Source organism: Rhinoderma darwinii, chromosome 5, assembly GCF_050947455.1.
Source record: "Rhinoderma darwinii isolate aRhiDar2 chromosome 5, aRhiDar2.hap1, whole genome shotgun sequence".
Taxonomy (NCBI): Eukaryota; Metazoa; Chordata; class Amphibia; order Anura; family Rhinodermatidae; genus Rhinoderma; species Rhinoderma darwinii.
The window spans coordinates 190,515,607-190,528,580 of NC_134691.1; the positions used below are offsets into that span (position 1 = coordinate 190,515,607).

The window sequence follows — 12,974 nt, forward strand, 5'->3', positions numbered from 1 at the left end:
ACAAGGGGGGCTGTGTGTGGCGCTCTCTACAATGGGGGCTGTGTTTGCCACTATTAACAAGAGGGGGCAGTGTGGCGCTATTTTACAAGGGAGGTCAGTGTGGCGCTATTTACAAGAGGGTCAGTGTGGTGCTATTTACAAGAGGGTCAGTGTGGTTCTATTTACAAGGAGGGGCTGTTTAGCGCTATTTACAAGTGGGGCTGTGTAGCACTATACAAGGGGGGCTGTGTGGCGTTATCTACAACAGGGCGGCTGTGGGGCACTATCTACAATGGGGTCTGTGTGGTGTTAACTACAAGAGGGGGCTGTGTGTGGAGCTATGTACAAGGGGTTGTGTGTGGCCTCTTTAATGTATTTTCTTTTAATTTATTGTTATGGTAACTCCCTTATAGAACTATATCGCTTGTAAAAAAAATTGTGAAAAAAAACTACACCTCATTGATTGGTAGAGCAAGCAAACACGGCGAGGGGGAAGGAGATGTCGGGAAAGAAGTTGGGGGGGGGGGGGCGGGCGCCAATCTGAATCTTTCCCCCGGATGGAGGAGAACCTAGCTACGCCTCTGCTTAAGCTGCCTCCTAATCTCAAAATTCCGAACTCGTTCCATGAGTCCCTCTTAAAGCCTGTGGTCCTGAACCGCTACGGCAAATCTCCTGGTTCTGCAGTTTCTCCCAGCGGTTCTACTGACTTCTTCGAGGTGAAGGAAATCTTGGACTGCATAAGGGTAGGAGGAAAGGCTTTTTATCTTGTGGACTGGAAAGGGTTTGGTCCGGACCAGAGGTCTTGGGAGCCAGAAGAGGACATCAATGCCCGAGTTCTCATCAAGAAGTTCCTCTTACTCTCTGGACCTAAGAAGAGGGGGCATAAGGGGAGATACTGTTGTGCCTGTGGTCGCTGACGACGTCTCACTCTCCATAGATGCCGGCACACGCCGTTGCAGCTCCCCTCGATGTCCTGTAGGCATTCACTCCTGTGCGCGCTCACTCCTGGCCTTAAAGGGCCATCGCGCGCACTTGTTTAGTTCCCCAGCCAATCCCCTACAACCCGGACTATAATAAGAGCTCTGCCCTTCCTCTCCTTGCCTGAGCGTTGTTTTGTCTACCCATGTTCATTAGCAAATGGTCCCTTAGTTGTATCCTGTTCCCAATGTTCCTGTATCCAGTAATTGTGTTTGTTCATGAGCTAAGTATAGTGTTGGAGTTGAGTTCATCTTCTGCGCCATAGTGTCTGCTACGCCACATGTCTGAAGTCAAAGAGAGAGGAAAAAATAGGACCAAATATACTAGGCGCTGCTGTACTAATTTCGTTTTAATAAATAAATGAAAACCGGCTACGCGTTTCGACGCAGGACATGCGTCTTCATCAGGCCATAAATATACAAAGGGAATTGTATATTACAGCATGTAAGGGGAAGTCTGGATTATTGGTATGCTGGCGAACCTGGCCATACATTAATTAGACAGACGTTTTCTGAACGACTTTTTATTCAGGGTTGGTCTGTGGAGGTTGTCGTTCTGGACGACAACTTTAAGTTAAATTGACAAATCGCTGATCAATCTCTGCCCTAATCCGTGGCCTGAAATAGGCTTCTATTGATGGGATGCAGATATGTTGTTTGGCACGGACGACTTTCCAAAGACTGCACCGGAAAACCGTTGAGAAAATTCAATAAGGCAGATCATTTTTTACACAGATATTCACAATAAAAAGTTAGGGCTGTTCACATCTGCGTTGGAGGCTCCATTAGGGGCCTCAGTCACTGATCTGGCAGGGATTACGGGAAACAATAGTGCAGCATGCTGCGCTATTTTTTCCGGTAAAATCACGGAAAGCCAACAGAACCCATTGAAGTGATATCCGCTGGCGATATCCATTTTGCACCAGAATCGTTGCTTCCAGTATTCTCTTGTTCTGCTCCCCTGATGGAGCAGGACGATTTAATACCCCAACGCAGATGTGAACAGCCCCTTAGGATATGTGTGATTTCCTAGTTGACAGACTCCGCTTTTATTTGTTCTATTTATCCTCCGTAATGATAGTAGAGTTGTAATACTGTCTCATACATTCAAGTTGACATACAATTGTTTCCTCCATAATCAAAGAAAAAAAAAAAAGCTTTTGAAATCTTTTTCTATTGGCCGTGAACACTACAGTGAAGTACTAACAATAAATTCGGTGACTTCGTGTAAAGTAAATATTGCCTGTGACACGTATCTTTCAGGCTGCTTTCCCATTCAAGTAATCTCATCTAAGATCCTGTTTCCACGTTGACAAGATTAGCACAAATGTTAACGTTTTACTGAGCATGGACACGTGTGGTGCTGTTTCTTGAAGAAAGCAGTCCTATTTTTCTAAGCCTGTACAAACCCTTTAATGCAAGTTTCACACACAGCGCTTCGATGTGTTCCAGAGTATTTTTGCATGTTTTTGGCAGGCAAAAATGCTGCAGCCGTATGTTAGTGTAAAGTCTATAGTAAAATGTGAGAATGTTTTTGAACATAGCATTTTTATTTATTTTTTGCCATTTTTGTAGCGTTTGTGCCTGGGGTCAGTGGCATTTTTATCAAAAACCCAGCATGCTCCATGTATGCTGTTCTTTTTTGTTTTTTTCTGGTGCTTTCTCCATGGACTTCGTGATAGAACTTCAAAAATACCAGGAAAAAGCAAGTGTATAACAATCTCCTATAACTTATGAGGTATATTCCATCTTATTGATAGTGTGACTGAGGGTTTTGAAAGGACTCCTAGCTGAAAAAAATCCAGGTTTTCAATCCTTCTGTCATGACGCGGCATGCGGACCCACTGGTCCTTACCGCGTAGTGGGATAGCAGCTGGCCAACTAGGTACAATGTCTATATTCCAGAAAGGATATCTGACGCAATGTAGACAGTAGCGGAGACACAACTTGACTTTCACTGTAGATGGCACAGTAGATGCAGCGTAAGACACGACTTGACTTTCACTGTAGATGGCACGGGATACAGGGCACAGGCAGCAGGAATGGGTGACACTGGGAACTGGAAAACACTGGGAGACCATTTGCAAGACAAACTTTAGGTATACAACAACGCTCAGGCAAGGAACCAGTGGGCAGAGCCCCTTTTTATAGTCCAGCATCATTCTGGGCTAATTACTGATTAATAACAACTGGACGCGTACTGGCCCTTTAAGGTCATGCACGCGCGGGCACCCGCGCACTGCAGGAAACAGTCCCAAAACCCGGAAGTCCGTGCTGGCGTCTCCCTGGAGGGAGATGCCGCCGAGAACACAGACGTCCATGGCTGGGGCCGTCAGAGGGTAAGTCTGAACGACGGCCCTCGGCCATCGACGTTACACCTTCAAACCTAGATAGATGGACAGGAGACTGTGTGTAATCTAGGGATTGTCACAATCTCGTCCTGGCTTCTATTGATGGGATGTAGATCTGTTGTTTTGCACAAACGACTTTCCCAGGGTCTGCAACTGACAATGACTTTAAAAATCTGAGAGGACATATCAACTTTTTCACAGATACCTGCCTACTGTCATCGACTGTCACGTTTGTTCATGTTGAGAAAAAGCATCGACAGTTGACAGAAAATTATCTAAATTGGCCTTTTCAGACGCATAACATCTCTAGTGTATGGCACCAGAGGAACCAGACTTTCTCAAATATTTACGGGCAGATACTGTTAAGTATCCAAAAGTTTATTCAATGGTTGGCTGCAATTTGTAGGATGAATCATGTGTTCCTTGCATAGAAAAACTAGAATCTTCAGAAAAACCTTGAAAACATTAACAATGTAGAATTATAGATTTGAAACGTATTTAAAATATATATTTTCTTCTCAGTACAACAGAAATTGCATTGGGTATAAAAGATAAAAATGCACTTGCAAGGACAATTTTCAGTAGTCAAAAATTTAGAAACTGATCACCTATATGTTATATAATAGGACTTTAGAAGATATATTTACTGTGTCACAAAAATTCTTTGAGTAATACAAGCTTGTTTTCTGTCCTGTAAATTGCACCTGTTGTACAACGTAAGTCCAGTCGGGGACACACCTTGCCCTTGTTTCTCTTATTTGACGTACTTCTCTACGTGCCAATCCCTTAATTGCTCTTGAGTGGAAGGACTTTCAGCAATCTTCTTTACTGCAATAAACCTCCTTACTCTGGGTTGTGGGACAGGATTTCACAGATAATCTGTCCGCAGGAGAATCCAGTGCAATTACTTACAAGGTATTGTTCATTATCTTGTGGAATTTATGATGACGAAGACGTAATGAAGAAGACTGTTCAATTAATACAACTTGCCAAACTGGTTACAAATCTGGTTTGAAACATTTAGTTAAGAAACCTTAATGTATATAATTGTGTCATTTATAACCTTCAGTAATGTGGAGTATGGTAATTTAACAATAGTATGAAGAGTCTTATAGGGTAGCTGTTATGGCAGGAAGGAGGGGAAGGGGACAAGTGAGCCCTAATCTACCCACCGCCCTGTCACTGCCTACTTGCAACGACCCGCCCTAGGCGACGGGGTACAACTGGGCGGCGGTCCCTACGCTGACTAAGTGCAAGGGAATACAAACAGGGAACAAGCAAGGAAAGGGGCAGTAGCCCACGGAACACCGTGAGGAAACCAGAGTGGTGAACGAGCCAGTCAGGATCAGGATGTCACGAAGTATACGAACGCAGAGCAAGGAGCAGGAAGCAAGCCGGGGGCAGAGCGAAGTAGGATAAGCGGAAGAAGCTGTAGCAAGGCTGAAGCAAGGCAGAAGCAGGCTGGAGCAAGGCTGTAGCAGGGCCAGGAAACCAGGAAGAATCACAAGCAATGAGGAAGAGAAAACGGCAGGTATAAATGGACAGGGGGCGGAGCTAACTCCGACTGACCAGGCCGCGATAGGCTCTCCCACTCCTGAGCCTGCCACCCTGATTGGTGGGAGCCGGAGTCAGTCTAAGAGGTCCGGCCTCAGGTGTCGATTGATTAATCCTGGGAGTATCCACAGACGTAGTGCCTGGCAGATCCTTTACAGTAGCGGTAAATGAAAACTTACAGGATTTTCTTAAATCTTGAAGATTAAAATGAATTTGATTTATTTCAAGCTTAGAGAGATGTTAAAGAGGCTCTGTCACCAGATTATAAATGCCCTATCTCCTACATAATCTGATTGGCACTGTAATGTAGATAACAGCAGTGGTTTTTATTTTGAAAAACTATCATTTTTGAGCAAGTTATGAGCTAGTTTAGATTTATGCTAATGAGTTTCTCAATGGACAAGTGGGCGTGTTTTTACTTTTTACCAACTGGGCGTTGTGAAGAGAAGTGTATGAGGCTGACCAATCAGTGTCCTACACTTCTCATTGTTCCAGCCCAGCTTCTTTCACTGCACAATCACACTGTGCTGTGGATCATGCTGGGATGGAACAATGAGAAGTGTATGACACTGATTAGTCACTGATTGGTCAGCCTCATACACTTCTCTGTAGATAAGAGGTATAAGGAGTGTGTCCCTATCTAGGTGTTGTACCTTGTGGCGATGTTCATTCAGCAGACGTTGTGGATAGCCACGTCTCTTAAATTTATGGACCATCGTGTCAATGGAGTCTATAGCGCGATCAGTGTTGCTAACAATTCTTTTCACACGCATGAATTGGCTAGTGGGCAAACTCCTAACCATTTTCCTGGGGTGATTACTGTGAAAGTCAAGCAAGTTATTACAGTCAGTGGGTTTCACATATAGTGTGGTTGAGAACGTATCTCCTTCTAGTGGGACTAGAACGTCAAGAAACTGCATCTGTATGTCAGTGTATCATAGTAAATTTTACAGTCTCATCTATCTGGTTCAAGTAAGTGTGGAACTCATGTAGATCTGTCAGATCACCTGTCCAAATTAAGAAAATGTCGTCAATGTAACGCCACCATCTGAGGACATGTGTGAACAGGGGGAGGTATAGATCAATGTTTCCTCAAGTGAACGCATATACATGGCATAGGTGGGTGCCATGTTCGAGCCCATCGCAGTACCTTGTAGCTGATAAAAGAAATTGTTGCCAAAGAGAAAATAATTACGTCTCAAAATAACATTCAGTAATTGTATCAGAAATAGACAACAGTAGTGTACTCAGAATCACACAGAAAACGTTTGACAGTAGAAATGCCCCTAGTATGATCGATAACCGTATATAAGCTAGTTACATCAAAAGAGACAAGTCTCAACTGAGTACCTGGAGGGAAAGTAACATCATGTAATTTACACAAAAAGTCAGAGGTATCTCTAATGTAGGAGCTAGCTTCTAATGCATATTTCCTCAGAATTTTATCCAAGAAGACAGCAATGTGGCAGAAGATGGAGTACGAACCGGACACAATTGGTCTGCCAGGTAGGTTAGTCAGTGACTTGTGGATCTTGGGGAGTACATAAACGACCGGGTTCTTGGCTGATCAATCACCAGGTATTGAGCCAAGTCATCATCAATGATGTCACCTAATAGTGCCTCATCCACAATGCATTTGATTTCTCTTGAAATCTCGAACTTGGGATCATAACTGATCTGTTTGTAAACATTGGGGTCACTAAGTTGTCTGTTGATTTCATCCAGGTACATGGAGGTATCCATGACTACCACCGCCCCACCCTTATCAGCGGGCTTAATAGTAATGCTAGTGTCACAGGAGAGTTCATCAAGGGCAATTAATTCACTTCTATTAAGGTTAGGATGAGAAAAACTAGTATCTCTGGGGGTAGATTTAAGTAGCCCTAAGTCAGTTTTGACGGCCGCAAGTAAGGCATCTATAATGGATATGCTAGTGGGTGGCATAAAGGAGCTACCTTTAGATAAACCATATTTTTTAAGATATAGCTCAGAGTGAGTATTTGTCTTACTTGTAGTTTGTCCAGAGAACCACCACTTCAGTTTGATAGACCTGAAAAAGCGAAACATGTCAGCCTCAATTTTAAACCAATCAATATGAGATGAAGGACAGAAAGATAAACCTTTGTTCAAAAGAGAAAGTTGAGATTCTGTTAGAGTTCCACGAATCCGAAATAGTCAAACAACCGAACCTGTAAAAAAAACAAACACAAAAAAATTAGTAACTGTCACGGCTGTGGGGTATGTGGACCCACTAGCCGCTTTGCCGTAGTGGAGTAGCATCTGGCCAAACAAAAATCAATAAACCGTATTTAGAACTGGAGTACCTGTATAGAAGTTCTGACACACGTAGCATAGCAGTCACTATGGCATAGCCGATTCCTCTGCACAGATGACGCTTGGCGTGGCAAATGACGCTTGGTGTGGCAGATGACACGTGGCACAGAGGATGAAGTCAATTCCAACACTAGACTTCGCTCAGGAACAAACACTATTACTGGATAAGGGATAGAGGAAACCGTATTCGGGAACAGGATACAACTAAGTGAAAGAAGCTTGGCTGGAACAATGAGAAGTGTATGACACTGATTTGTCACTGATTGGTCAGCGTCATACACTTCTCTTCACAACGCCCAGTTGGTAAAAAGTAATACGCCCAGTTGTCTATTAAGAAACTAATTTGCATAAATCTAAAATTGTTTATAACGTGGTCAAAAATTATCATTTTTCAAAATAAAAACCACTGTTATCTACATTACAGCGCCGATCAGATTATGTAGGACATAGGGCACTTATAATCTGGTGACAGAGCCTCTTTAAGTGACCCATTGATGCAGCATTAGCATCCAGGGTTGTTGCTAAGGTCTTAAAACATCAGGGGCAATAGCCCCATCACATATGTTTTGCCCCTTCGTGTGTGTATGTATGTATGTATGTATGTATGTATATATATATATATATAGATAGATGAAGAGATTTATATATATATATATATATATATATATATATATATATATATATATATATGAGAGAACAAGAAAATGGCGATAGCACACTACGAACACTAATGCCACCTAAGCCACTAAACATAAATAAATATGCATTATTACTAAATCTACTTACAATAGGGAGGTTCTTACCACACATTTTGATCAAATTGTGTGAGCCCACCTGCCATGACAAGTTGACCACTATGAGGTGGGAACCGACGCTGCACATACACCCAGAACTGGGACTAAGCCTACATATATCTGGGGATGGTAGGAACGAGCATTAAACTAATTAAAATCACCCAGCGCAGAATGGGAGGAGTGCAAGATCAAAACATGGAGGCAGTCCCTATCCCCACATATATGAATCACATAAACAACACAAAAGTTTGAACAGCACATTCCAACAAAATGAAACTGAATGTTTTATACAGGTGAAAGAACGCCTGTGACTGCAAATTTAAACAGCACACAAGAAAATGGCGACCGCACACTGCGGACACTAATGCCACCTAAGCCACTAAATATAAATAAATATGCATTATTACTAAATCTACTTACAATAGCGAGGTTCTTAGCGCACATTTTGATCAAATTGTGTGAGCCCATCTGTCACGACAAGACGAACTCTATCTATCGATCTATAATGTCCATCATCCAGCAGCACCAGTCAGGAATATAGGTGGGTGCACGTCCGAGGAGCCCGATCACTGCTCCCAGATCCTCAATATTCGTCCAATAAGAGACAGCACTCCAATTTGTGATAGAAAAAACAGCTTTTTATTAGCCCCTGTGCGACGTTTCGGCTCTTTACATGGAGCCTTTCTCAAGCATGCTGTCTCTTATTGGACGAATATCTATCTATCTATATATATATATATATGTATATATATATACACAGTTCCCACCAAAAGTTCCGGAACACCCTCATAACTTTTGAACGGCTCAAGGTAGAGGGTTGAAATTTGGTGGGATTTAATGGGGTCATAAAATCTACCAGTTAATGCAAAAAAAAACAAACACCCCGACCTCCTTGGGGGCAGCAAAATCTTAAATGGCATGGGGAGTCGAGTGGGAGCTCATTTGAAAGCTCTTTTCAATAAGAAAACAGTACCGCAATCGATTTTGAGATAGGATTTTTTTTCACTGAGATATTTAACTTTAAAGTTATCATCTTCATTATCGGCTACCGTCGCTGTTAGCATTACCCAAAATATACCGCGCGGGTAAAATCCTAAATGTGTGTGGGTGCGTGTGAGCTTGGGAATGTCACATCAAGGTGACTTTAAATTACGTATTATTACAATCGGCGTCGGCGATGCAAAATGGACCTTGTTTACGATTGTAACATGATTTCATGTGTACACATTTCGGTAGTCGCTTGTGAATTTCAGAGAGCGCTAATTCGGAGAGTAATTTTCATTTTTGTACATTTCTATTGTCATATCACAAATTGCCTTTGACCGAAACGGAAAGGATCACTTTATTGATGATGAGAGGGTATGACGAAGAAAAAATAAGATCCTATCGAGAAGTAGCGGCTTTATTCAATGCCACTTATCTCATCCGTGATCCAATTTCATTGTCAACTGTTAAAAGAACTGTTCATCGTTTCGAAATAACCGCGTCAATTAAAGACGCACCAAGATCCGGAGGACCCAAACATCCTAGTAATGATGAAAAAGCTTTAGATGTTCTGCTCACTGTACATGATAATTCTCATACATCTGTCTCGAGTGGAGCACAACAAAATGATATCAGCGCCACATCAGTCCATCGCATTTTGAAGAGGCATCATTATCATCCTTATAAAATACGTCTAGTTCAGGAGCTATCCGAAGATGATTATGACAGAAGAGTGGAATTTGGCGATACAATGATGACACGATTTGATGATCATCAGATGTTCAACTGGACCTGTCTTTCGGATGAAGCTATGTTTGAACTAAACGGTTCTGTAAATCGACAGGACATGAGGTATTGGGCAGACGAAAAATCCACATTGGATGAGAGACAGTCATACCCAGTATCCTCATAATGTTTGGTATTAGCAGGATGGAGCTCCGGCTCATTTTTCTCTGCGAGCTCAATCTTCTGAATGATAATTTTCCTGATCAATGGATTGGTAGAAGAGGCCCGATAGAATGGCCACCGAGTTCACCAGATCTGACCCCATTAGACTTTTTTTACTGGGGTTATTTAAAAAGTAAAGTCGCAAGATGGCCGCCGACGCTCTCCGCCCCGCCCGCAGATGTCGGGACTTCATCTTCCTGCAGCGCTGTCTCCATGGCCTGCAGGCCCTCTGCCTCCTGGTCAGGACTGTGGGCGGCTACTGAATGCGCTGGAGTCCCCTGGAATGGGAGACGCCGCGGACAACCCGACTGCGGATAACCAGCTGGAGGACCCCCCTGGGAGGCACAGTGAGTACCAGGGCCCTGAGCCACATACCGCCCGATCCACTGCTCAGCCTGCGGGGCTGATACACCCAGATCTCCCCCTCCCTCCCAGGGGCCCTGTGCTGGTAGGGGCCTCCCCCTCTTGGTCCTCTGGCTCCTCATGGAGCAGTCCCCCCAACATATCATTGCCTAAGACCCAGTCCCTGCATATGGGGTCTATCCCGCATCCCGGGATTTTGCCTGCGCTGCAGACGCGCGGCCAGGGTCCTCCATTCCACCCACTTCCTTCTCCTGGCCTGGAAAATGCCCATACACTGGCAGGCTTGGGACTTCATCTTCCAGACCCGTCGTCTGGGTCCGTGTGTGAAAATAGGCCGGCAACCCTCTCAGACATCCGCCAGCTTGTTCAATTGATGCCCACTAGGGAGGATATGACTTCCTTTGCTAAACAGATTGTGGAAGAGTGTAAGCTAGTTTACCCAGTTCCGTGCTGAACTTTCCTCACTTACTGCGAGAGTGGACACCCTCACTCAGAACCGGGTTGCTGATAATGCTACTATTGCAAATATCCAAACCACTATCCAGCTGCACTCGGCCCAACTGTTCACTTTACAGCAACATCTGGATGACATTGAAAACCGTAACTGGAGGAACAACCTACGTGTTCGGGGGTTGCCAGAATCCATCCCTGCGTCTGATCTGTTTTCAACCCTGTCTACCATCTTCAACAATTTATTGGGCCGTCCGCCGAACACCCATATAGAGATCGACCGGGCACATAGAGCTCTCCGTCCGGTGAGTGTTGAGGATCCACGTCCGAGGGATGTCATTTGCCGAATCCACTTTTACGCCATCAAGGACTCGATCCTACAAAAAATTCGACGTCAGACTATCATTCTTCACCAAGGCACGCAATTACGTATGCTGCCGGATCTGTCACGACATATGCTGGCGCAAAGAGCTGCTCTCAAACCCCTCTTGGAGGTACTCCGGAGCCGTGACATCATCTACAGGTGGGGCTTCCCCTTTGGCCTGATGGTCCGACAAGATGGTCGTACCCACACTGTACGATCCCCGGCCGACTTGCCTGGATTCTTACGGAACTTGAACCTCCCTCGGGTTTCGCTACCGGAGTGGCCCTCGTTGTTATCCTCTGCTGGCGGAGGATCGCGGTCGGTACGCCCGCTCTCTGGGCCTCTACATGTGGCGGTGGGTCGCCCCCCTCGCGGACCCCGCAGAAGATCTGGTCGCCGGCAAGAACGTGACCCTACTCCGCCTATGGAGACTGCCCGTTCGGCGTGATGACCTGGATTGCCTTCTCCTGTCATGAGGACTTATCCCTATCTGCTGTGTGATATCGAGACTGCCTGTTGTTTTGAGTATTTCCCTCAGATGCCTTACTACCTTTTTCTTTACATTGAGTCTTAGATGTTAAGCTGTTCATACTTCTATTATGGTACGCTGGGGAGTGCGGATAACTCATGCGTAGTTGTCACCTTCCCCCTGTAGGTATTGGACCAAATTTTTGGTCTTTCGCATTTGTGCGTTTAGCTTGTGCGGCAGTTGTTTTCTTACTGCCTTTTTTGTTGAATATTTGTATGTGTTTTTTTACTAATGCTCTGTTTTTTACTTCTAGCTTGTCTCCTTCCCCTTCTTTCCTCCTGGCGATTCTGGACTCCTGCCCTTCGTGGGTTTTCCGGCACACATCATCAAGCCGTTTTAGTCTATATCCATGGCTGACCTTAATATTGCCTCCTTCAATGTGAAGGGGCTGAATGTTCCTGAAAAGCGGGAGCAAATCCTACACCATCTACACAAGCGTAAGGTACACATTGCATGCTTCCAGGAAACACACTTCAAGGAAGGACATACCCCTACCATTAAGCATAAATTTTACACTACTTGGCACTTCAATAATAATCCCCTTTCCAGATCGTGTGGAGTGGCCATAGCTCTCTACAAGTCCCTCCCTCATCAGGTTGTCAATTCGGTCGTGGACCCCGACGCTAGATATATCATCTTAGTGCTCAATATTGGTGGGAGGGAGTTCATGGTGATTAATGCTTATGCTCCCAACCAGGGTCAGGTGCCTTTCATTCTTAAACTTATAGATACCGCCCTTCTGGGGGACTCTGGTGCTGTGCGGAGACTTCAACCTTACTTTGGATCCGACAGTGGATAACTCTACTGGTCGCTCGAGTGTGGCATATGGTGCTATTAGGCGGGTGAGACGTGCTCTCTTGCAGCTTCAACTCTGTGATGTGTGGCGCCTTCAACATCCCGCTGATAAGGATTATAGTTTTTACTCCCATCCGCATGGCACGTACACTCGCTTGGACTACATTTTTCTTCAGCAACATGCTCTTCCCTGGGTCACCGCCATGTCCATTAGCAGTATCCTGTGGTCTGACCATGCCCCGGTTTATTGCACCTTGCATCTCCCCTTCCTCACTAAGGGCCCTTGGACTTGGAAACTTAACGAGTCCCTCCTCCTGGATGGGGTGTGCCATGCTGACTTGCTTCAAACGATGGAGTATTTCACACTTGATCACACCCAGGATGACACGTCCCCCTTGGTTCGTTGGGAAGCCCTTAAATGTGTTCTCAGGGGGGGTCCTTATAAAACACGGGGGTGCGCCTTAAAAGAGAAAGGACTCACTCCCTTAAAACTGCGCTCCAAAAAATTAGCTCCCTGGAACTGGCTCACAAGCGTGTGCTTTCTCTTCCGAT

General features: G+C 44.7%; 1 protein-coding gene across 1 annotated transcript in view; it reads left to right on the forward strand.

Moving 5' to 3' along the window:
• Positions 1–12,974, forward strand: part of GALNT12 (polypeptide N-acetylgalactosaminyltransferase 12) — a 72,539-nt gene that overhangs the window by 12,014 nt on the left and 47,551 nt on the right. The window lies entirely within an intron of this gene.